General features: G+C 41.1%; 1 non-coding gene across 1 annotated transcript; it reads left to right on the top strand.

Moving 5' to 3' along the window:
- Positions 1 to 1,147: 1,147 nt before the first annotated feature.
- Positions 1,148 to 1,251, top strand: LOC130971692 (small nucleolar RNA R71). Its single transcript, XR_009082904.1, has one exon. It is a non-coding gene; the product is annotated as a small nucleolar RNA R71 (small nucleolar RNA).
- The last annotated feature ends 23,770 nt before the right edge of the window (positions 1,252 to 25,021 follow it).

Here is a 25,021-nt window from a genome sequence, read left to right on the forward strand (position 1 = left end):
GGTACAGGGTATTAAGAATTTACCAGGATCTTGTTTCTTTTGAGGTAGAGTTTGCTAAACCCATGTATTTAGTTCACTAATGAGCAAGGAAGGTTCATCTTCCCAAGTCTCATTACCAAACAACTTGGTATTCAGCTTCATGATGGCTCCTAGATATTGAGCAACTTGCTCTTCAGTCACATCTTCATCCTCTTCAGAGGAAGAATAGTTCTCAGAGCTCATAAATGGTAGAAGGAAGTTTAATGGAATCTCTATAGTCTCTATATGAGCCTCAGATTCCTTTAGGTCCTCAATAGGGAACTCCTTTCTGTCTGGAGGACGTCCCATGAGGTCTTCCTCATTGAGATTCACGTCCTCCCCTTCCTCTTTGGATTCGGCCATTTTGATTATATCAATGGTCCTGCACTCTCTTTTTAGATTCTCTTATATATTGCTTGGGAGAGTACTAGGAGGAGTTTCAGTGATTTTCTTACTCAGCTGACCCACTTGTGCCTCCAAATTTCTAATGGAGGACCTTGTTTTATTCATGAAACTTAAAATGGCCTTAGATAGATCAGAGACTATATTTGCTAAGCTAGAGGGGCTCTGCTCAGAATTCTCTGTCTGTTGCTGAGAAGATGATGGAAAAGGCTTGCTATTGCTAAACCTGTTTCTTCCACCATTATTAAAGCCTTATTGAGGCTTTTGTTGATCCTTCCATGAGAAATTTGGATGATTTCTCTATGAGGAATTATAGGTGTTTTCATAGGGTTCACCCATGTAATTCACCTCTGCCATTGCAGTGTTCTCAGGATCATAAGCTTCTTTTTCAGAAGATGCCTCTTTAGTACTGTTGGATGCATTTTGCCATCCATTCAGACTTTGAGAAATCATGTTGACTTGCTGGGTCAACATTTTGTTCTGAGCCAATATGGCATTCAGAGCATCAATTTCAAGAACTTCCCTTTTTTGAGGCATCCCATTACTCACAGGATTCCTCTCAGAGGTGTACATGAATTGGTTATTTGCAACCATGTCAATGAGTTATTGAGCTTCTACAGGCGTTTTCTTTAGGTGAATGGATCCACCTGCAGAATGGTCTAGTGACATCTTAGAAAGCTCAGATAGACCATCATAGAATATATCTAAAATGGTCCACTCTGAAAGCATGCTAGAAGGACACTTTTTGGTCAACTGCTTGTATCTTTCCCAAGCTTCATAGAGGGATTCACCATCTTTTTGCTTGAAGGTCTGAACATCCACTCTAAGCTTGCTCAGCTTTTGAGGAGGAAAGAACTTGGCCAAGAAGGCCGTGACCAGCTTATCCCAAGAGTCCAGGCTATCCTTAGGTTGAGTCCAACCATATTCTAGCCCTGTCTCTTACAGCAAAAGGGAAAAGCATGAGCATGTAAACTTCAGGATCTACTCCATTAGTCTTAACAGTATCACAGATCTGCAAGAACTCAGTTAAAAACTGATAGGGATCTTCTGATGGAAGTCCATGAAACTTGCAGTTCTGTTGCATTAGAGCAACTAGTTGAGGCTTCAGCTCAAAATTATTTGCTCCAATGGCAGGGATTGAGATGCTTCTTCCATAAAAATTGGAAGTAGGTGTAGTATAATCACCAAGCATCCTCCTTGCGCCTCCACCATTGTTATTGGGTTCGGCCATATTTCCTTCTTTTTCAAAATTCTCTGTAAGGTTTTCTCTAGATTGTTGTGCTTTAGCTTCTCTTAGTTTCTTCTTCAGAGTCCTTTCAGGTTCAGGATCTGCTTCAACAAGAATGTTCTTGTCCTTGCTCCTGCTCATATAAAAAAGAAGAGAACAGAAAAGAAGAGGAATCCTCTATGTCACAGTATATATATTCCTTTATGTGAGTAGAAGAAAAGAAGAATAAGAATGAAGAGGAGAAAAATTCGAACACAGAAGAGAAGAGAGGGAGAGAATTTCGAAAATTATTTTTGAAAAAAAAGGTTAGTGATTTTCGAAAATTAAGAGAAGAAATAAAATTAAAATTAAAATTTAAAACAATTAGTTAATTAAAAAAATTTTGAAAAAGATGAAGGAATTTTCGAAAATTAGATAGAGAAAAGTAGTTAGGTGGTTTTAAAAAAGATAAGAAACAAACAAAAAGTCAATTAGTTAGTTGAAAAAGAAATGAAAATCAATTTTGAAAAGATAAGAAGTTATAACAGATTTTGAAATTGATTTTGAAAAAGATATAAAAAAAAGATATTTTGAAAAGATATGATTGAAAAATATATTTTGGAAAAGATTTGATTTTTTAAATTAAAATTTGATTACTTGACTAACAAGAAACTAAAAGATATGATTCTAGAATTTAAAGATTGAACCTTTCTTAACAAGAAAGTAACAAACTTCAAATTTTTGAATCAATCACATTAATTGTTAGTAAAGTTTTCGAAAATTTGAAATAAAGAGAAGAAAAAGATTTTAAAAATCAATTTAAACAATTTTTGAAAATATAAAAGATGTAACACCCTAATATTCAAATCCTTATGCTCGAGTCATAAGTCAATGATATTACAGTGGTACGACTCTCAGGTGGATTTTTAATATATAAATATAGGTAATTTCGAAAGGAGTATTAATCGAGAAGCCTGAAAAGAGTAGAAATAAAATCGCGAAGACATATCACTCACGTTTCAACAACGAAAAGATAGAACGTGAAGCCGAAAGCGATATACAGACAAGGCATAAAGGAGATTAAGAGATAGATAACAGATAGATATATATAACATAAGTAATAGCCACTAGTCGCGACCCACGAAGTTTAGGCCGGCTAGGGTACAGTATGAAAGTAGTTGACAACAGTACATCCTAATCTCTCCCAAAGGAAACATAAGAGCCTCTATAGGCAAGTTCCAAAAGAGTTCAACACATAATATAATCTTTTCAAAACAAAGGTGGAGAGATTCTAAGCAAAACACAAAGTAGAGAAAATAAATATCTTCGCCGTCTCTCAGACGAACCGCAGCTCACTTCTGAGCACCTGAACCTGTATCTGAAAAACAAGAGATATATACGGAATGAGAACCCCGGGCCCATGGGTTCCCAGTACGGTAAAAGTGCCAAATAAATACAATGCACTGCAATAAAAACTCACTAAGCATCCTAAACTCCTTTTCACCAAGTATCCAGCCTAGATTCTCACTAATCCATAAATAGGCATCTGTCGTAAGGGGATACTAAATCTAGTTCATATTACACATGTTTCCCAATTCGCTGATTCTTCCACGAATCAGACTCAGAATCATAAGCAAAACCATTACCAGTTGTTCTGCCTCAGCAACTTTATATCAATACATCATACCCTCGCCTGGAGCTAGTGAAATCACATCACTGCGTCTACCCAGGGGGCTCAAATGATCTCATTCAAAAATCATCATCATTATGCAATCGCATTATCAATTCATCTCATCAAGGACAGCCCCCAACATCCACCAACACCATCATGAGGGATCTCTCAGTTGTACAAACACAAGCAATACAGACAAGTAATACACAAATAAGGTACAAGTAGAACAAGTAGCATGTAATCAGGTAACATAGCATATATGATATAGAAATCCAAAACAAATAGGCAAACCCAAACAATTCAAACATATGCAAATGATGTATGCCTGCCCTATGGCTGATGATATCATCTGTCGGTTATATAGCCAACCCGACACATCCTGGTAGCTAACCATGGACAGAAACACCCCTTGCGGAGCAAGTAGGTTTGAGCTACAACCCCCTTGCTACTACCCGCTCAGCCCAGAGCCAGTGGAACAACCACTACTGCGGCTACTATCCAGGCAGGTGTTTAACAGCTCAACCTGGAGCCAGTGGAACAACCACTACTGCGGCTACTACCCAGGCGTCACAATCTCTGACCTGGAGCAAGTGGGACGAACCACAACCCTTGCTACTGCCCAGGTATCTCAAGCATTAACCCGGAGCAAGCGGGACGAACCACAACCCTTGCTACTGCCCAGGTATCTTAAGCATCGACCCGGAGCAAGCGGGACGAACCACAACCCTTGCTACTGCCCAGGTATCTCAAACATATATTCATTCAATCTCAATTCATATTATCAATCCTCATTGTTATCAAATCTCAAACATTAACCTGGAGCAAGTGGGACGAACCCCAACCCTTACTACTACCCAGGTATCAGAGTTACATTCATTCAAAACTCCATAATTAACTCATTTATCATAAACATCCTTTTCCGTCTCATACCCGGAGCAAGTGGACAACGCCACTGCCTACTACCCGGGGTTACACATCACATTTCAATATTTTCCATTATTATCCATTCAACACATTCATTCATTAATCATATATGCATTTATACTCAGCCATAATCAATAATGGCTTTGCCGTGACCCGGCAATAACTCAGCCATCCGGCTCATGGTTCAATCAAGAACCAGCCATTTATCAATAGATATAGCCCTTCGGCTCATGGCATACTGGTGGACGAAATTGTGATCCATGTTCTAATTATTTTGAGATGAAGGCTTCTAAGGGGCACCAGCTGAATTCACAACTCCGTTCAACTAACCAGCAAGTGTACTGGGTCGTCCAAGTAATAAACCTTACGTGAGTAAGGGTCGAATCCACAGAGATTGTTGGTATGAAGCAAGCTATGGTCACCTTGTAAATCTCAGTTAGGCAGATTAAAGGGTAATTGTGATTATTGGAATAAATAATAAATAAAAAGGAATAATAAAAGGGATAGAATACTTATGCAGATTCATTGGTAGGAATTTCAGTTAAGTATATGAAGATGCTGTATGGCCCAAGGACGCCTGCTCTCCTACTGCTTCTACTCACTCCTTCTTACTCCTTTCCATGGCAAGCTGTGTATAGGGGTTCACCATCAGCGGTGGCTACTTTCAATCCTCTCGGGAAAATATCCTATGCGGCTGTCACTCGCACAGCTAATCATCTGGAGGCATCACCCATGGTTGATGGCTACATCCCATCCTCGCAGTGAAAACTAATGCTCACGTACTCTGTCACAGTACGGCTAATCACTGGTTGGTTCCTGCGCCTACTGGAATAGAATCCCTTGATTCTTTTGCGTCTGTCACTAACGCCCAGCACTTGCAAGTTTGAAGCACGTCACAGTCATTCATTACCGGAATCCTACTCGGAATACCACAGACAAGGTTAGACTTTCCGGATTCCCAGGATCCTACTCGGAATACCACAGACAAGGTTAGACTTTCCGGATCCTCATAAATGCCGCCATCTATCTAGCTTATACCACGAAGATTCTGTTGGGGAATCTAAGAGATATACATTCAAGCTCGGTTGCATGTAGAACGGAAGTGGTTGTCAATCACGCGCGTTCATAAGTGAGAATAATAATGAGGGTTATCTAACTCATCACCTTCATCATGTTCTTGGGTACGAATGAATATCTTGGAATAAGAATAAAAGAGGAATTGAATAAAAGAAAATAGAACTTCATTAATACTTGAGGTACAGCAGAGCTCCACACCCTTAATCTATGGTGTGCAGAAACTCCACCGTTGAAAATACATAAGCAAAAGAGGTTCAGGCATGGCCGAATGGCCAGCCCTCTCCATGATCAAGTGACCGAATGAATAAAGAGATTAAAGTGGTCAAAAGATGTCTAATACAATAGATAAATGTCCTATATATACTAGACTAGCTACTAGGGTTTACATGAGTAAGTAATTGATGCATAAATCCACTTCCGGGGCCCACTTGGTGTATGTTTGGGCTGAGCTTGATCAATCCACGAGCTGAGGCTTCTCTTGGAGTTGAACTCTGAGTTATGACGTGTTTTGGGCGTTCAACTCCGGATCATGACGTTTTTCTGGCGTTTAACTCTAGACAGCAGCATGTACTTGGCGTTCAACGCCAAGTTACGTCGTCAATTTCCGAATAAAGTATGGACTATTATATATTGCTGGAAAGCCCTGGATGTCTACTTTCCAACGCCGTTGAGAGCGCGCCATTTGGAGTTCTGTAGCTCCAGAAAATCCATTTTGAGTGCAGGGAGGTCAGAATCCAACAGCATCAGCAGTCCTTTTGTCAGCCTTTTTCAGAGTTTTGCTCAAGTCCCTCAATTTCAGCCAGAATTTACCTGAAATCACAGAAAAACACACAAACTCATAGTAAAGTCCAGAAATGTGAATTTAACATAAAAACTAATGAAAACATCCCTAAAAGTAGCTTAAACTTACTAAAAATTACCTAAAAACAATGCCAAAAAGCGTATAAATTATCCGCTCATCACATACACGATACTCCTACCGTCATCCTCCATATCTCATATAATCATCGTTGATCACCATTGATCATAACTTTTCCCCTTGCTTCACTCGCAAGTTACCACATCCCCTAGTTCCTTTCTCATTACTAAGCATATCATAATGATTTAATACATAAGGGGTGAGATCGGAGGCTTAAAAGTATGAGATTTGGCTTTTAAAACTCAAGTATAAACTTTGGCATGAAAACAGGGCCACGCGTACGCGTACTCCACGCGCACGCGTGGATGGCCACAAAACTCATCGGCGCATGCGCGCCATTCACGCGGACGCGCGGATTGAAAAATAGACAACGACGCGTACGCGTCAGCCACGCGTACGCGTGGGTGCATTTGCGCCCCAGGCACAAAACTGGCACAACTCTGGCACAACTCTCGGGAAAATGGCTGGGCATTGGGTGCAGCGCATCGACGCGCACGCGCACACCACGCGCACGCGTGGATGGTGCCTTCTTGAAGAACGACGCGTACGCGCCAAGTGCGCCTACGCGTGGAGGGTCATTCTGCTAAAAATTTTCTAAGTTAAAAGCTGCAGAATTCACAGATTCAACCTCCAATCTTCCGACGGACATAACTTTCTCATTTTAAATCGTTTTTCACCCGTTCTTCGAACGGCATGGACATCCCGGATCCAATTACATTTCTAAATAGATTTGGCACAAAACAGAGATCCGTAGTCCAAGTTATGTCCCGTCAAAGTATGCCCAAAAACCATGTTTTTATATAAAACCACAAAGTGCCATTTTCAAAACAAGCCATTTCAACTCTTTTCAAAATCAACCAAAACATGCCAATTTCAACCCTTTTTGAAACCAGTCAAAATATATCAAAATTAACATCAAGCCTCCTCAACTCATACATTAACACCTTACCACAATTCACAAAACCGCCATATAACCATCTTTACCCATTTCAAACAAATGGCTAAATTACAAACATATCAACATGTCATACATTCTTCCTCATCCCAATTTCCAACAATACTATTTCCAATCAACCATCATTATACATAACCAATATCATACTCACTATCACGTGGTTTCACCCCCAAATCAACCTTAATCATTTCTCAAGCATATATCACAACATACATATCTCTCATGCATTATCATACCATCAAGGCATCAATAATCATACTCACATATATGACTACATAATATATCTCAACCAAAATCAAACATACCTCATCTATACAATTTCACCCAAAATTACCAATTTCCACACTTCAACTCCTCAAACCTCATTATCCAATAACCACCCCAATCATTCATATATTCATTATATGAAATTCATCCAATCACTTGTGTCATCATACAATGCACACATCAACTTACCTCCCTTACCTCTTTTCGGCCTCTGGCCCAAAATCACAAGATTTCAACACTAACTTCCCAAAAACGTGTAACAGTGGGGAATTTCGAAAACTGGGCAGAGATGAATGGAATACTCACCACAAAACTTAGATAGAATTGTAGAAGATGAGAAGAGCGACGCGTGGCCGCAAACGGCTCGTCAATCGGAGCTCCGTAGCTCAAGTTATGGTGGTTTGAAGATCAAAGAGAGTTAGGTTTTCTCTCTTCTCTTCTCTCTTCTTAATTCAGCGCCCCAACCTCTCTTTTAGGGTAAAAATGAGCTGAAATGCTCATAACTAATGTTTATATATGTTGGGTCTTGGGCCCACTTAGGCCCAGTTCACTTATTTTTGTCTGTTGGCCCAATTTTGGACCAAAACCTTTAACATTAGCGCTCTAAATCGCACTTCAAATATTTCTACCTCCCCTAATTATAATTCCTCATTTCTTAATCCTATTTACTCATAATCAATTTTCTCAGCTGCAGTACTAGACAGGTCTCAGCCAGTACTGCCGGTCAAAATTCCACTGCGCACTTTTACGCAGAAAACTATGTCTTCCGACTCGGAAAAATTCACTGAATCCAAATATCATATTGAAATCATCAAATTCCAATTGCCAAATCTTCCAACCATATTCGCTCCTACTTACTCATTATTTAATTAATTTCGGTTAGACCGGGTATTACATTCTACCCCCCTAACAGAAATTTTCGCCCTCGAAAATTCCATCCATCACTACGAGTACGCGAGCATAGTATGCCTTTATATCAAACACATAACAGTTCCAAGGTCCTTTTACTCTGCACGCTTCCGTTGCCGCGCTCTGATTCCTCTATTCCTGAGGGTCTCGGTCGTTCGTTCAATGCCGACCAACAGCCTCGTTCCTTACTTTTACCGTCTCATCAACCTACACCCTATTAAATCTCAAATCATGTCATCAATAATATTGCCATCTTCGTTAATCATAGCCATCATCCCACATCACTATAATCAATCAAAGCTTTCTTCGTTTTTTAGAATTCAATGAGTTGTACTAACAAGCTGACAAACTCTTATGAATCCGCTTTCCTTTAATAATCTATAAAAGCTTTCGAGGCACATCTCTTTTGTTGAAGTTACTCAGATCAAAATCATTTTCAAAAACATAACCAAATACTCCTTCAAATTCTTGGGAAAATTTTTCAACAGCACCTCCCCAAAAATTGGAGTTTACCACCCGTCACGGGTTCCCTCAAACCAATCTCAGTACCGCATCAGTATTGCAATTTAAAGGTCTCCAAACGATATCTCTGAAACCGATCATTACAAATCTTGATCAAAATCCAAGGTCACCATGACCAAACATCATAGCACTCATCTCTCGAACACAACAACTTGCACTCAATCATCATCTAAATCCGACTATGCATCAATGATAATTTCCTCATCCATTTCAGTACCATTAAGGCTCACCGCCGCAATTAATTCCAATTATCGAGAATCAGTATCTGTATAAGCTCACTAAACTTTTAAGTACTCAAGGCATAAAACATTTTTAATCATATCCCACTTTTCCTTATTATTACCATACTATGCTAACGCTTTTAGCAAGCTTCCGCTATGCCACTTTGATTTCTCATCAAGTATTAGCTCCATCACTTATTTCCTCAAGTATCCAACCACAACTTAGCATGAATCAACGTTTCTAAATCCATCATTTAGGACCATTCCTTATCTATTTAAATCAAAGGAACTAAAAGTCACGGGTTCAATCCGTTTCACCAAAAATCCAGAAATTAACCAACTATATAACAAACACAACACATCATTCTCAACAGAAAATCATTTACATCACAGGCATTTATCCATTTGTATTAAGGCAAATCCTTACTCGGACCATCCGGTTTGCTTCTCAGTCTAATATTAAGCTTGACATTCCCAGTTTTACTGTATAGGCGGTATTATAAAATCACGCACTGCCCTTTAAGACTGATTATTGCAATTACCTCAATCCTACTGTCTCAATCGGCCCGCATCCTGACTCTCTCCTTGTCGGCAATTTCTTGATACATGCCCTGGTAACCCGCACTTGTAACATACGCCTAACCCCAATCGGCATGGCCTATTTGGGTGATGACTTCCACACCTCTGACAGCTCAAAACATTAGAAGCAGCCGCTGCCCGTTTTCCCTTACCATTCCTTTGGAACTCCTCACTCGTCGCAAGGTTATTCCGTCCTTGGGGAAAGTGTTGTATGTATCCCCTCTCCTTAAACTCTCGACCCCTTGGTGCAAATTCTTGGTTGTGCTCTCTATGACTTCCTTCCTCTGTAACCCTCCTTTTCACACACTCTTCAGCAATTCTGCTCTTATTCACCAACTCTGAAAAAGTTCGGATCCCCATTGGTCCCACTGAACTCAAGATGTCGCTCCGGAGCCCTCCTTCATACTTAATGCATTTCCATTCCTCGAAGTCTCCCGGAGCTCCCTGACACATGCGGGAAAACCTAAATAGCTCCTCAAATTTGTCTGTATACTCAGATACGGACATAACACCTTGCTTCAACCGTAGTAATCCCAATTCCTTGGATGTCCTGGCGGAATTTGGAAAGTACTTCTTATAGAATTCCACCTGGAAGGCATCCCAAGTGATAGGATCATTCCCCTGTTGTAGGAGACGTCGAACCCCTTGCCACCAATGCGATGCTTCCTCCGTGAGCAGTGGTGCACGAAATTGCAATCACACTTTTGCAATCCCGCACAACTAACCAGCAAGTGCACTGGGTCGTCCAAGTAATACCTTGCGTGAGCAAGGGTCGATCCCACGGAGATTGTCGGCTTGAAGCACGCTATGGTTATCTTGTAAATCTTAGTCAGGATATCAGAAATTATCAGGATTGATTGTAAAAAGCAAAAGAACATGAAATGGTTACTTGTATTGCAGTAATGGAGAATAGGTTGGGGTTTTGGAAATGCTCCATCTTCTGAATCTCTGCTTTCCTACTGTCTTCTTCATCAAACACGCAAGGCTCCTTCCATGGCAAGCTGTATGTAGGGTTTCACCGTTGTCAGTGGCTACCTCCCATCCTCTCAGTGAAAATATTCCTATGCTCTGTCACAGCATGGCTAATCAGCTGTCGGTTCTCGGTCAGGCCGGAATAGAATCCATCGATTCTTTTGCGTCTGTCACTAATGCCCCGCCTGCTAGGAGTTTGAAGCACGTCACAGTCATTCAATCATTGAATCCTACTCAGAATACCACAGACAAGGTTTAGACCTTCCGGATTCTCTTGAATGCCGCCATCAGTTCTAGCTTATACCACGAAGATTCTGGTTAAGGAATCCAAGAGATATCTACTCAATCTAAGGTAGAATGGAGGTGGTTGTCAGGCACACGTTCATAGTTGAGAATATGATGAGTGTCACAGATCATCACATTCATCCGGGTTAAGAACAAGTGATATCTTAGAATGGAAGCAAGCATGATTGAATAAGAAACAGTAGTAATTGCATTAATCCATCAAGACACAGCAGAGCTCCTCACCCCCAACCATGGGGTTTAGAGACTCATGCTGTGGAAGGTACACAAAGAAAACGTGTAAAGTGTCATGAGGTACAGTTACAATGTCAAAAGATCCTATTAATAGTGAACTAGTAACCTAAGGTATTACAGAAATGAGTAAATGACAGAAAAATCCACTTCCGGGCCCACTTGGTGTGTGCTTGGGCTGAACAATGAAGCATTTTCGTGTAGAGACCTTTTTTGGAGTTAAACGCCAGCTTTCATGCCAGTTTGGGCGTTTAACTCCAAGTTTTATGCCAGTTCCAGCGTTAAACGCTGGGATTTCTGAGGCTGATTTGCCACGCCGGTTTGGGCCATCAAATCTTGGGCAAAGTATGGACTATCATATATTGCTGGAAAGCCCAGGATGTCTAATTTCCAACGCCGTTGAGAACGCGCCAATTGGGCTTTTGTAGCTCCAGAAAATCCACTTTGAGTGCAAGGAGGTCAGAATCCAACAGCATCTGCAGTCCTTTTCAGTCTCTGAATCAGATTTTTGCTCAGGACCCTCAATTTCAGCCAGAAAATACCTGAAATCACAGAAAAACACACAAACTCATAGTAAAGTCCAGAAAAGTGAATTTTAACTAAAAACTAATAAAAATATACTAAAAACTAACTAGATCATACTAAAAACAATGCCAAAAAGTGTATAAATTATCCGCTCATCACAACACCAAACTTAAATTGTTGCTTGTCCCCAAGCAACTGAAAATCAAAATAGGATAAAAAGAAGAGAATATACTATAGACTCCAAAATATCAAGGAAACATAGCTCCAATTAGATGAGCGGGACTAGTAGCTTTTTGCCTCCGAACAGTTTTGGCATCTCACTCTATCCCTTGAAGTTCAGAATGATTGGCATCTATAAGAACTCAGAACTCAGATAGTGTTATTGATTCTCCTAGTTAAGTATATTGATTCTTGAACATAGCTAGAGTATGAGTCTTGGCTGTGGCCCAAAGCACTCTGTCTTCTAGTATTACCACCGGATACATACATGCCACAGACACATAATTGGGTGAACCTTTTTAGATTGTGACTCAGCTTTGCTAGAGTCCCCAATTAGAGGTGTCCAGGGTTCTTAAGCACACTCCTTTTGCCTTGGTTCACAACTTTAGTTTTTTTTTTCTTTTCTTTTTTTTTCACTGCTTTTTCTTGCTTCAAGAATCACTTTAATGATTTTTCAGATCCTCAATAACAGTTCTCCTTTTCCATCATTCTTTCAAGAGCCAACAATTTTAACATTCTTAAAACAACAAATTCAAAAGACATATGCACTGTTCAAGCATTCATTCAGAAAGCAAAAAGTATTGTCACCACATCAAACTAATTCAACTAGTTTCAAGGATAAATTTCGAAATCCTGTACTTCTTGTTCTTTTGTGATTAAAGCATTTTTCATTTAAGAGAGGTGATGGATTCATAGGATATTCATAACTTTAAGGCATAAATTTTATTAACTATGAATTAAGAACAAGACTCAAATATAGATATAAGATGAGACAAAAAAATAAAAATAAAAATAGGAATAGGAAACAAAAGAAAAACGCAAAAATAGACTCCTAATGATAGAGGTTTTCATAGAGTTAGGACTCAACAACCTTGATTTTGAGAAGTGGATGCTCCCTCAGCTTGAGAGGAGAGCTTTTGGCGTTTCATCTCTTGGAGTTCACGCCCCTGCTTCTCTTGTTCCTTCAGCAATTTGCAGAGCATGCAGTTCTGATTCTGCTGTTCTTCCTTCAGTTGCTCCATAGTTTCTTGCAACTTGGTGATAGATGCTTCTAGGCTGGCCCAGTAGCCAATTTCAGGGAATTCAGGGAGGAACTCCTGCGCCCTCCTTTTGATAGAGTTGTCTTGCATTTGTCCTTCCATTGACTTCTTGGTGATTGGGTGTTCAATGGGTATGAACTCATCTACTCCCATCTTCACCCCAGCCTCTTTACAGAGCAAGGAGATCAAGCTTGGGTAAGCCAGTTTGGCTTCAGTGGAATTCTTATTTGCAATTATGTAGATCTCACAAGCAATCACATGATGGACCTCCACTTCTTTTTCAAGCATAATGCAATGAATCATCACTGCTCTCTTGATGGTGACCTCAGAACGGTTGCTAGTGGGCAATATGGAACGCCCAATAAAGTCTAGCCAACCTCTTGCAATTGGTTTGAGGTCTCCCCTCTTGAGTTGGTTTGGGGCACCCTTAGAATTGGTTATCCATTTAGTCCCAGGGAGGCATATGTCCTCTAGAACTTGATCTAACCCTTTATCTGCTCTCACCATCCTCCAATTGAAGGAATCAGGATCATCTTGCAGTTGAGGTAACTTGAAGATTTCTCTTATTTTGTCCAAATGGAAGTACATAACTTTCCCTCTGACCATGGTTCTGTAGGTATGGTAAGCAGTTCCAGTCATTCTCTGCTTATCTGTTAGCCACAGATTTGAGTAGAATTCCTGAACCATGTTCCTTACAACCTTTATCTCAGGATTGGTTAGAACTTCCCATCCTCTGTTTCGAATTTGCTCTTGGATCCCCGGATATTCATCTTCTTTCAGATCAAACTTCACTTCCGGGATCACTGACCTCAGACCTATTATCTTGTGATAATGGTCTTCATGTTCTTTGGTTAAGAACTTCTCTTGATTCCAAAGATTCTTTGGATTATTCTCTTTCCTTCCTCTTAAATTGGTTTGTTTTCCCTTAGGAGCCATGATCTTGATGAATCTTGGCTTAGTGATTACGGAAAAGCACACCAAACTTAGAGGTTTGCTTGTCCTCAAGCAAAAGAAAGAAGAGAAGAGAGAGAGAGGAAGAGGAAATTCGAATGGTGTGGTGGAATGAGGGGGAACAAACGTGTATTTATAAGGGAGGGGGAGAAGAGATTTCGAAAAAAATAAGAATTTGAAAGAAAATTTGAGAAGATATGGAAAGGATTTGAGAAAAGGGTGAGTTTTTGAAGAAGATTTTGGGATTAATTTGAGATAGATTTGAAGAATGGTTTTGATTTGTGAAGATTTGAAAGTGAATGATGAAAGGTTGAAGTGTGATTTTGTAGAAAAGTATGGGTGAGAAAAGGAAAGTTTGAAAAAATTTGAGTTGAAAACGAAATTGTGGTCCCCCCCCACCTTTCTGGCGTTAAACGCCCAGAATGGCATCCATTCTGGCGTTTAACGCCCATTTGATGCCCCTTTTGGGCGTTTAACGCCCAGCCAGGTGCCCTGGCTGGCGTTAAACGCCAGAATTCCTTTGTCACTGGGCGTTTTTCCAAAACGCCCAGGATGCTGCACACCTGGCGTTAAACGCCCAGAATGGTGCCCATTCTGGCGTTTAACGCCCAAAATGACACCATTCCTGGCGTTAAACGCCCAGAATGGTACCCATTCTGGCGTTTAACGCCCAAAATGCCCTTTACTGGCGTTTTTTCGCCAGTAAGCTCATTTTCTCTGCTTTTTGAGCTGAGTCCTTCTGTAACTCTGTGAATTCCTTCATTTTTGATACTAGCCTCTGTAAGAACAATTCATATAACCCCCTAATGACTGGGTTGCCTCCCAGTAAGCGCTTCTTTACTGTCTTTAGCTGGACCTTCACTGAGAATCACTCAAGTCTCAGTTTTGAGCATTCCTGCTCAAAATTGCCTTCAAGATAATGCTTGATTCTCTGTCCATTAACAATGAACTTTTTGTCAGAATCAATATACTGAAGCTCAACATATCCATATGGTGAAACTCCTGTAATCACATACGGACCCCTCCACCGGGATTTGAGTTTTCCTGGAAACAATTTGAGCCTAGAGTTGAAGAGCAGAACTTTTTGTCCTGGCTCGAAGACTCTGGTTGACAACTTCTTGTCATGCCATTTCTTTGCCTTTTCCTTATAAATTTTTGCATTTTCAAAGGCATTGAGTCTGAACTCCTCTAGCTCATTTAGCTGGAGCAATCTCTTTTCACCAGCTAACTGTGCGTCCATGTTTAGGAACCTGGTTGTCCAGTAGGCTTTATGTTCCAGTTCCACGGGCAGATGACAGGCCTTCCCATACACCAATTGGTATGGAGAGGTTCCTATAGGAGTCTTGAATGCTGTTCTGTATGCCCACAGAGCATCATCCAAGCTCTTTGCCCAATCCTTTCTTCGGGCTATTACAGTTCGTTCTAGGATTCTTTTTAGCTCTCTGTTAGAGACTTCAGCTTGCCCATTTGTCTATGGATGATACGGAGTTGCCACTTTATGGCTGATTCCATATCTAACCATAGCAGAGTATAGTTGTTTATTGCAGAAATGAGTACCCCCATCACTGATTAGTACTCTGGGAACACCAAACCTGCTGAAGATGTGTTTCTGGAGGAATTTTAGCACGGTCTTGGTATCATTAGTGGGTGCAGCAATTGCTTCTACCCACTTGGATACGTAGTCCACTGCCACCAGAATGTAAGTGTTTGAGTATGATGGTGGGAATGGACCCATGAAGTCAATTCCCCATACATCAAACAATTCTATCTCTAATATCCCTTGTTGAGGCATGGCATATCCATGAGGCAGGTTGCCAGCTCTTTGGCAACTGTCACAGTTACGCACAAACTCTCGGGAATCTTTATAGAGAGTAGGCCAGTAGAAGCCACATTGGAGGACTTTAGTGGCTGTTCGCTCACTTCCAAAATGTCCTCCATACTGTGATCCATGGCAGTGCCATAGGATCCTTTGTGCTTCTTCTCTGGGTACACATCTGCGGATCACTCCGTCAGCACATCTCTTAAAGAGATATGGTTCATCCCAGAGGTAGTACTTGGCATCTGAAATTAATTTCTTTCTCTGCACGTAGCTGTACTCCTTGGGTATGAACCTCACAGCTTTATAATTTGCAATATCTGCAAACCATGGAGCTTCCTGAATGGCAAAGAGTTGCTCATCTGGGAAAGTCTCAGAAATCTCAGTAGAAGGGAGGGACGCCCCAGCTACTGGTTCTATTCGGGACAGATGATCAGCTACTTAGTTCTCTGTCCCTTTTCTGTCTCTTATTTCTATATCAAACTCTTGCAGAAGCAACACCCATCTTATAAGCCTGGGTTTTGAATCCTGCTTTGTGAGTAAGTATTTAAGAGCAGCATGGTCAGTGTACACAACTACTTTGGATCCCACTAGATAGGATCTAAACTTGTCAATGGCATAGACCACTGCAAGTAACTCTTTTTCTGTGGTTGTGTAGTTCTTCTGTGCGTCATTTAGAACACGGCTGGCATAGTAAATGACGTGCAGAAGCTTGTTATGCCTCTGTCCCAACACTGCACCAATGGCATGGTCACTGGCATCACACATTAGTTCAAATGGTAATGTCCAATCTGATGCAGAGATAACTGGTGCTGTGACCAACTTAGCTTTCAGGGTCTCAAATGCCTGCAGACACTGTGTGTCAAATACAAATGGTGTGTCAGTAGCTAACAGGTTACTCAAAGGTTTTGCAATTTTCGAAAAATCATTTATAAACCTTCTGTAGAATCCTGCATGCCCCAGAAAGCTTCTGATTGCCTTAACATTGGCAAGTGGTGGTAATTTTTCAATTACCTCTACCTTTGCCTTATCCACCTCTATTCCCTTGCTTGAAATTTTGTGCCTAAGGACAATTCCTTCAGTCACCATAAAGTGACATTTCTCCCAGTTTAAAACCAGGTTAGTCTCTTGGCATCTTTTCAGGACAAGTGCTAGGTGGTTAAGACAGGAGCTGAATGAGTCTCCATATACTGAGAAGTCATCCATGAAGACTTCCAGAAATTTCTCTACCATATCTGAGAAGATAGAGAGCATGCACCTCTGAAAGGTTGCAGGTGCATTGCACAGACCAAAAGGCATCCTTCTGTAGGCAAATACGCCAGAAGGGCAAGTAAATGCTGTTTTCTCTTGGTCCTGAGGGTCTACTGCAATTTGGTTGTAGCCTGAATAGCCATCCAAAAAGCAATAGTAATCATGACCAGCTAGTCTTTCTAGCATTTGGTCTATGAATGGTAAAGGAAAATGATCCTTTCTGGTGGCTGTGTTGAGCCTTCTGTAATCAATACACATGCGCCACCCTGTGACTGTCCTTGTAGGAACCAGTTCATTTTTTTCATTATGAACCACTGTCATGCCTCCCTTTTTGGGAACAACTTGGACAGGGCTCACCCAGGGGCTATCAGAAATAGGATAAATAATCCCAGCCTCTAATAATTTAGTGACCTCTTTCTGCACCACCTCCTTCATGGCTGGATTTAGCCTCCTCTGTGGTTGGACCACAGGTTTGGCATTATCCTCCAATAGGATCTTGTGCATGCATCTAGCTGGGCTAATGCCCTTAAGATCACTTATGGACCACCCAAGAGCTGTCTTGTGTGTCCTTAGCACTTGAATCAGTGCTTCCTCTTCCTGTGAATTTAAAGCAGAGCTTATGATCACTGGAAAAGTGTCACCCTCTCCCAGAAATGCATATTTCAGGGATGGTGGTAGTGGTTTGAGTTCAGGCTTAGGAGGCTTATCCTCTTCCTGAGGAATTTTTGAAAATTTCTTTGCCTCCTCTGGTTCTTCTTGATCAGTTTGAGCATCCTTGAAGATGTCTTCAAGCTCTGATTCTAGGCTTTCAGCCATATTGATCTCTTCTACCAGAGAGTCAATGATGTCAGCGCCCATGCAGTCATTTGGTGTGTCTGGATGCTGCATAGCTTTTACAGCATTTAACTTGAACTCATCCTCATTGACTCTCAAGGTTACTTCCCCTTTTTGTACATCAATGAGAGTTCGTCCAGTTGCTAGGAATGGTCTTCCTAGAATGAGAGTTGCACTCTTGTGCTCCTCCATTTCCAGCACCACAAAGTCAGTTGGAAAGGCAAATGGCCCAACGTTGACAATCATATCCTCTATTATGCCTGATGGATGTTTAATGGAGCCATCAGCAAGTTGGAGGCATATCCTAGTTGGTTTGACTTCTCCAGTCAACCCAAGCTTTCTGATAGTGGATGCAGGCATTAGATTGATGCTTGCTCCAAGATCACATAGAGCTGTCTTGGTGCAAGTGCCTTCTAATGTGCATGGTATCAGAAAGCTTCCAGGATCTTGAAGCTTTTCTGGTAAGCTTTTCAGAATGACTGCACAGCATTCTTCAGTGAGAAACACTTTTTCAGTTTCTCTCCAATCCTTCTTATGACTTAAGATTTCCTTCATGAACTTAGCATAGGAAGGTATTTGCTCAAGTGCCTCTGCAAACGGAATCTTTATTTCAAGAGTCCTTAAATAGTCTGCAAAGCGGGCAAATTGCTTATCCTGTTCCGCTTTGTGGAGTTTCTGAGGATAAGGCATCTTGGCTTGATATTCTTCAACCTTAGATGCTGCAGGTTTATTCCTTACAGAAGTGGTTGAAGAAGCCTTTTTAGAGGGATTACTGTCAGCACTCTCAGGTGTCTGATCTTCCCTTGGCGTTTGAACGCCAGGAGTGGGTGAAGTTTGGGCGTTAAACGCCAACTTCTCTCCCTTTTCTGGCATTTGAACGCCAGAACTGGGCAAGGAATGGGCGTTTAACGCCAACTTTCCTTCCCTTTCTGGCGTTTGAACGCCAATAACATTCCTCTCTGGGCTCTTACTGTCCTCAGAGGGATTTTGAACAGTGGTTTGGTTATCCTCTGTCAATTGTTCCCTGTTTGGCTTTTTATTCTGAGCAGTGGCATTCAGTGTCTTCCCACTCCTTAGTTGAACTGCTTGACACTCCTCTGTTATCTGTTTAGATATTTGCTGTTTTGCCTGATTCAACTGTAGTTCTATGCTCTTGTTAGCAACTTTAGTTTCATAGAGCATCTCCTTAAATTCTGCTAACTGTTCTGTCATCAGGAGTAATTGTTGATTAAGCTCAATTATCTGTTCTTGAGGATTAGAGTCAGTGACTACTGCCATGACTTCCTCTTCTGGAGAGAACTCATTGCTAGAGTACAAATATTGGTTTCTAGCAACAGTGTCTATAAGCTCTTGAGCTTCTTCAATTGTCTTCCTCATGTGTATAGATCCACCAGCTGAGTGGTCTAAAGACATCTGAGCTTTTTCTGTAAGCCCATAGTAGAAGATGTCTAACTACACCCATTCTGAAAACATTTCAAAGGGGCATTTTCTAAGCATGCCTCTATACCTCTCCCAGGCATTATAAAGGGATTCATTATCCTCTTGTTTAAAGCCTTGGATGTCCAGCCTTAGCTGTGTCATCCTCTTTGGAGGGTAAAAATGATTCAGGAATTTGTCTGATAACTGTTTCCATGTCTTTATGCTTGCTGTAGGTTGGTTATTCAACCACCTTTTAGCTTGATCTTTTACAGCAAATGGAAACAGTAATAGTCTGTAGACATCCTGATCCACCTCTTTATCATGTACTGTGTCAGCAATTTGTAAGAACTGTGCCAGAAACTCAGTAGGTTCTTCCTGTGGAAGACCGGAATACTGGCAATTCTGCTGCACTATGATAATGAGTTGAGGATTTAGCTCAAAGCTGCTTGCTTTGATGGGAGGTGTGCAGATGCTACTCCCATATGCAGCTGTAATGGGGTTAGCATATGACCCCAGAGTCCTTTTGGACTGATTAATCTCACTTAAGTCCATCATGGACAAAAGGGAAATGATAATGATTGCAAAGAGATAAATTTTGTTTTTTTTTTTTTGAATTAACCGAAAATAAAATAAAATAAATTAAAATAAAACAAAAGAAAACTAAAATAAAAATTCGAAAAATTAAAAATAAAATAAGATCAAAGCAAATTGAGAACTGAATCAATTAGTTAATTAAAAAGATTTTGAAAACAGCAATTAAAAAGATATGATTGAAAAAAAAAATTTTTTTTTTTGAAAAAGATTTGATTTTTGAAAAGAGGAAAGAGAAAAACAACAAAAAGACACCAAACTTAAAATTTTTAGAAAATCAAACACTAAATTTCGAAAATTTTTAAAGAAAAACACAAAGAGGACACCAAACTTAGAATTTTTATGAATCAAAAAGGGACTAAGAACATGCAAAATCGAAAATTAAAAGAAAAACAAAAGCAAGCAATTGACACCAAACTTAAAATATGAAACTAGACTCAACTAAAAGACTCTAAACCAACAAAAATAAAACAGTCCTAATCTAAGCAACAAGATAAGCCGTCAGTTGTCCAAACTCGAACAATCCCCGGCAACGGCGCCAAAAACTTGGTGCATGAAATTGCAATCACACTTTTGCAATCCCGCACAACTAACCAGCAAGTGCACTGGGTCGTCCAAGTAATACCTTGCGTGAGCAAGGGTCGATCCCACGGAGATTGTCGGCTTGAAGCACGCTATGGTTATCTTGTAAATCTTAGTCAGGATATCAGAAATTATCAGGATTGATTGTAAAAAGCAAAAGAACATGAAATGGTTACTTGTATTGCAGTAATGGAGAATAGGTTGGGGTTTTGGAGATGCTCCATCTTCTGAATCTCTGCTTTCCTACTGTCTTCTTCATCAAACACGCAAGGCTCCTTCCATGGCAAGCTGTATGTAGGGTTTCACCGTTGTCAGTGGCTACCTCCCATCCTCTCAGTGAAAATGCTCCTATGCTCTGTCACAGCATGGCTAATCAGCTGTCGGTTCTCGGTCAGGCCGGAATAGAATCCATCGATTCTTTTGCGTCTGTCACTAACGCCCCGCCTGCTAGGAGTTTGAAGCACGTCACAGTCATTCAATCATTGAATCCTACTCAGAATACCACAGACAAGGTTTAGACCTTCCGGATTCTCTTGAATGCCGCCATCAGTTCTAGCTTATACCACGAAGATTCTGGTTAAGGAATCCAAGAGATATCTACTCAATCTAAGGTAGAACGGAGGTGGTTGTCAGGCACACGTTCATAGTTGAGAATATGATGAGTGTCACAGATCATCACATTCATCCGGGTTAAGAACAAGTGATATCTTAGAATGGAAGCAAGCATGATTGAATAAGAAACAGTAGTAATTGCATTAATCCATCAAGACACAGCAGAGCTCCTCACCCCCAACCATGGGGTTTAGAGACTCATGCTGTGGAAGGTACACAAAGAAAACGTGTAAAGTATCATGAGGTACAGTTACAATGTCAAAAGATCATATTAATAGTGAACTAGTAACCTAAGGTATTACAGAAATGAGTAAATGACAGAAAAATCCACTTCCGGGCCCACTTGGTGTGTGCTTGGGCTGAACAATGAAGCATTTTCGTGTAGAGACCTTTTCTGGAGTTAAACGCCAGCTTTCATGCCAGTTTGGGCGTTTAACTCCAAGTTTTATGCCAGTTCCAGCATTAAACGCTGGAATTTCTGAGGCTGATTTGCCACGCCGGTTTGGGCCATCAAATCTTGGGCAAAGTATGGACTATCATATATTGCTGGAAAGCCCAGGATGTCTACTTTCCAACGCCGTTGAGAGCGCGCCAATTGGGCTTCTGTAGCTCCAGAAAATCCACTTCGAGTGCAAGGAGGTCAGAATCCAACAGCATCTGCAGTCCTTTTCAGTCTCTGAATCAGATTTTTGCTCAGGACCCTCAATTTCAGCCAGAAAATACCTGAAATCACAGAAAAACACACAAACTCATAGTAAAGTCCAGAAAAGTGAATTTTAACTAAAAAGTAATAAAAATATACTAAAAACTAACTAGATCATACTAAAAACATACTAAAAATAATGCAAAAAAGTGTATAAATTATCCGCTCATCAAGCAGATAGGTAGCAAATTCAACACACTGCTCTTCAGGCACCAACTGCGCTTGTAGTGCTCGCTCCATGGCCTGAAACCAGGTGTCAGCTTCAATCGGATTAGTGGTTCCCTTGAACTTAGGTGGGTTAACCTTTAAGAAAGTTGCCAGTGTCATCAGGCCCTGAGCTTCCCTTCCGCCATTGCCATTATTGTTTATCTGCTGCCCAAGAGCCTCCGTAGTGGCTTGCATAGCAGCAGCCATATTCTTCAACGCCGCCATAAGGTTTACCGGGTTATTCGAGTTGATTTCCGGTTCCTGTGTACTAGCACGACCTCTCTCATGTCCCCGACCGGGTCCACGAGGTGCCATCTGGTTCTTATACACACCAAACAATCGATATCAAGTTGATCAGTCTCAATATCGGAAGTATAGTGCTTCAAAGTACCAAAGGTACACTCATGGACTTCATGCTAGATGTATCGGTTAGATACCCTAACTAGCACAGGCACAGACTCAGAGTATGCATTGAAGCATAAGCAGTTCCATCCCTCAGGCTTACGAGGACGAACTGCTCTGATACCATAATGTAACACCCTAATATTCAAATCCTTATGCTCGAGTCATAAGTCAATGATATTACGGTGGTACGACTCTCAGGTGGATTTTTAATATATAAATATAGGTAATTTCGAAAGGAGTATTAATCGAGAAGCCTGAAAAGAGTAGAAATAAAATCGCGAAGACATATCACTCACGTTTCAACAACGAAAAGATAGAACGTGAAGCCGAAAGCGATATACAGACAAGGCATAAAGGAGATTAAGAGATAGATAACAGATAGATATATATAACATAAGTAATAGCCACTAGTCGCGACCCGCGAAGTTTAGGCCGGCTAGGGTACAGTATGAAAGTAGTTGACAACAGTACATCCTAATCTCTCCCAAAGGAAACATAAGAGCCTCTATAGGCAAGTTCCAAAAGAGTTCAACACATAATATAATCTTTTCAAAACAAAGGTGGAGAGATTCTAAGCAAAACACAAAGTAGAGAAAATAAATATCTTCGCCGTCTCTCAGACGAACCGCAGCTCACTTCTGAGCACCTGAACCTGTATCTGAAAAACAAGAGATATATACGGAATGAGAACCCCGGGCCCATGGGTTCCCAGTACGGTAAAAGTGCCAAATAAATACAATGCACTGCAATAAAAACTCACTAAGCATCCTAAACTCCTTTTCACCAAGTATCCAGCCTAGATTCTCACTAATCCATAAATAGGCATCTGTCGTAAGGGGATACTAAATCTAGTTCATATTACACATGTTTCCCAATTCGCTGATTCTTCCATGAATCATACTCAGAATCATAAGCAAAACCATTACCAGTTGTTCTGCCTCAGCAACTTTATATCAATACATCATACCCTCGCCTGGAGCTAGTGAAATCACATCACTGCGTCTACCCAGGGGGCTCAAATGATCTCATTCAAAAATCATCATCATTATGCAATCGCATTATCAATTCATCTCATCAAGGACAGCCCCCAACATCCACCAACACCATCATGAGGGATCTCTCAGTTGTACAAACACAAGCAATACAGACAAGTAATACACAAATAAGGTACAAGTAGAACAAGTAGCATGTAATCAGGTAACATAGCATATATGATATAGAAATCCAAAACAAATAGGCAAACTCAAACAATTCAAACATATGCAAATGATGTATGCCTGCCCTATGGCTGATGATATCATCTGTCGGTTATATAGCCAACCCGACACGTCCTGGTAGCTAACCATGGACAGAAACACCCCTTGCGGAGCAAGTAGGTTTGAGCTACAACCCCCTTGCTACTACCCGCTCAGCCCAGAGCCAGTGGAACAACCACTACTGCGGCTACTACCCAGGCAGGTGTTTAACAGCTCAACCTGGAGCCAGTGGAACAACCACTACTGCGGCTACTACCCAGGCGTCACAATCTCTGACCTGGAGCAAGTGGGACGAACCACAACCCTTGCTACTGCCCAGGTATCTCAAGCATTAATCCGGAGCAAGCGGGACGAACCACAACCCTTGCTACTGCCCAGGTATCTTAAGCATCGACCCGGAGCAAGCGGGACGAACCACAACCCTTGCAACTGCCCAGATATCTCAAACATATATTCATTCAATCTCAATTCATATTATCAATCCTCATTGTTATCAAATCTCAAACATTAACCTGGAGCAAGTGGGACGAACCCCAACCCTTACTACTACCCAGGTATCAGAGTTACATTCGTTCAAAACTCCATAATTAACTCATTTATCATAAACATCCTTTTCCGTCTCATACCCGGAGCAAGTGGACAACGCCACTGCCTACTACCCGGGGTTACACATCACATTTCAATATTTTCCATTATTATCCATTCAACACATTCATTCATTAATCATATATGCATTTATACTCAGCCATAATCAATAATGGCTTTGCCGTGACCCGGCAATAACTCAGCCATCCGGCTCATGGTTCAATCAAGAACCAGCCATTTATCAATAGATATAGCCCTTCGGCTCATGGCATACACGGTACTCCTACCGTCATCCTCCATATCTCATATAATCATCGTTGATCACCATTGATCATAACTTTTCCCCTTGCTTCACTCGCAAGTTACCACATCCCCTAGTTCCTTTCTCATTACTAAGCATATCATAATGATTTAATACATAATGGGTGAGATCGGAGGCTTAAAAGTATGAGATTTGGCTTTTAAAACTCAAGTATCAACTTTGGCATGAAAACAGGGCCACGCGTACGCGTACTCCACGCGCACGCGTGGATGGCCACAAAACTCATCGGCGCATACGCGCCATTCACGCGGACGCGCGGATTGAAAAATAGACAACGACGCGTACGCGTCAGCCACGCGTACGCGTGGGTGCATTTGCGCCCCAGGCACAAAACTGGCACAACTCTGGCACAACTCTCGGGAAAATGGCTGGGCATTGGGTGCAGCGCATCGACGCGCACACGCACACCACGCGCACGCGTGGATGGTGCCTTCTTGAAGAACGACGCGTACGCGCCAAGTGCGCCTACGCGTGGAGGGTCATTCTGCTAAAAATTTTCTAAGTTAAAAGCTGCAGAATTCACAG

This window comes from Arachis stenosperma, chromosome 3 (assembly GCF_014773155.1).
Source record: "Arachis stenosperma cultivar V10309 chromosome 3, arast.V10309.gnm1.PFL2, whole genome shotgun sequence".
In the NCBI taxonomy this organism is placed as follows: Eukaryota; Viridiplantae; Streptophyta; class Magnoliopsida; order Fabales; family Fabaceae; genus Arachis; species Arachis stenosperma.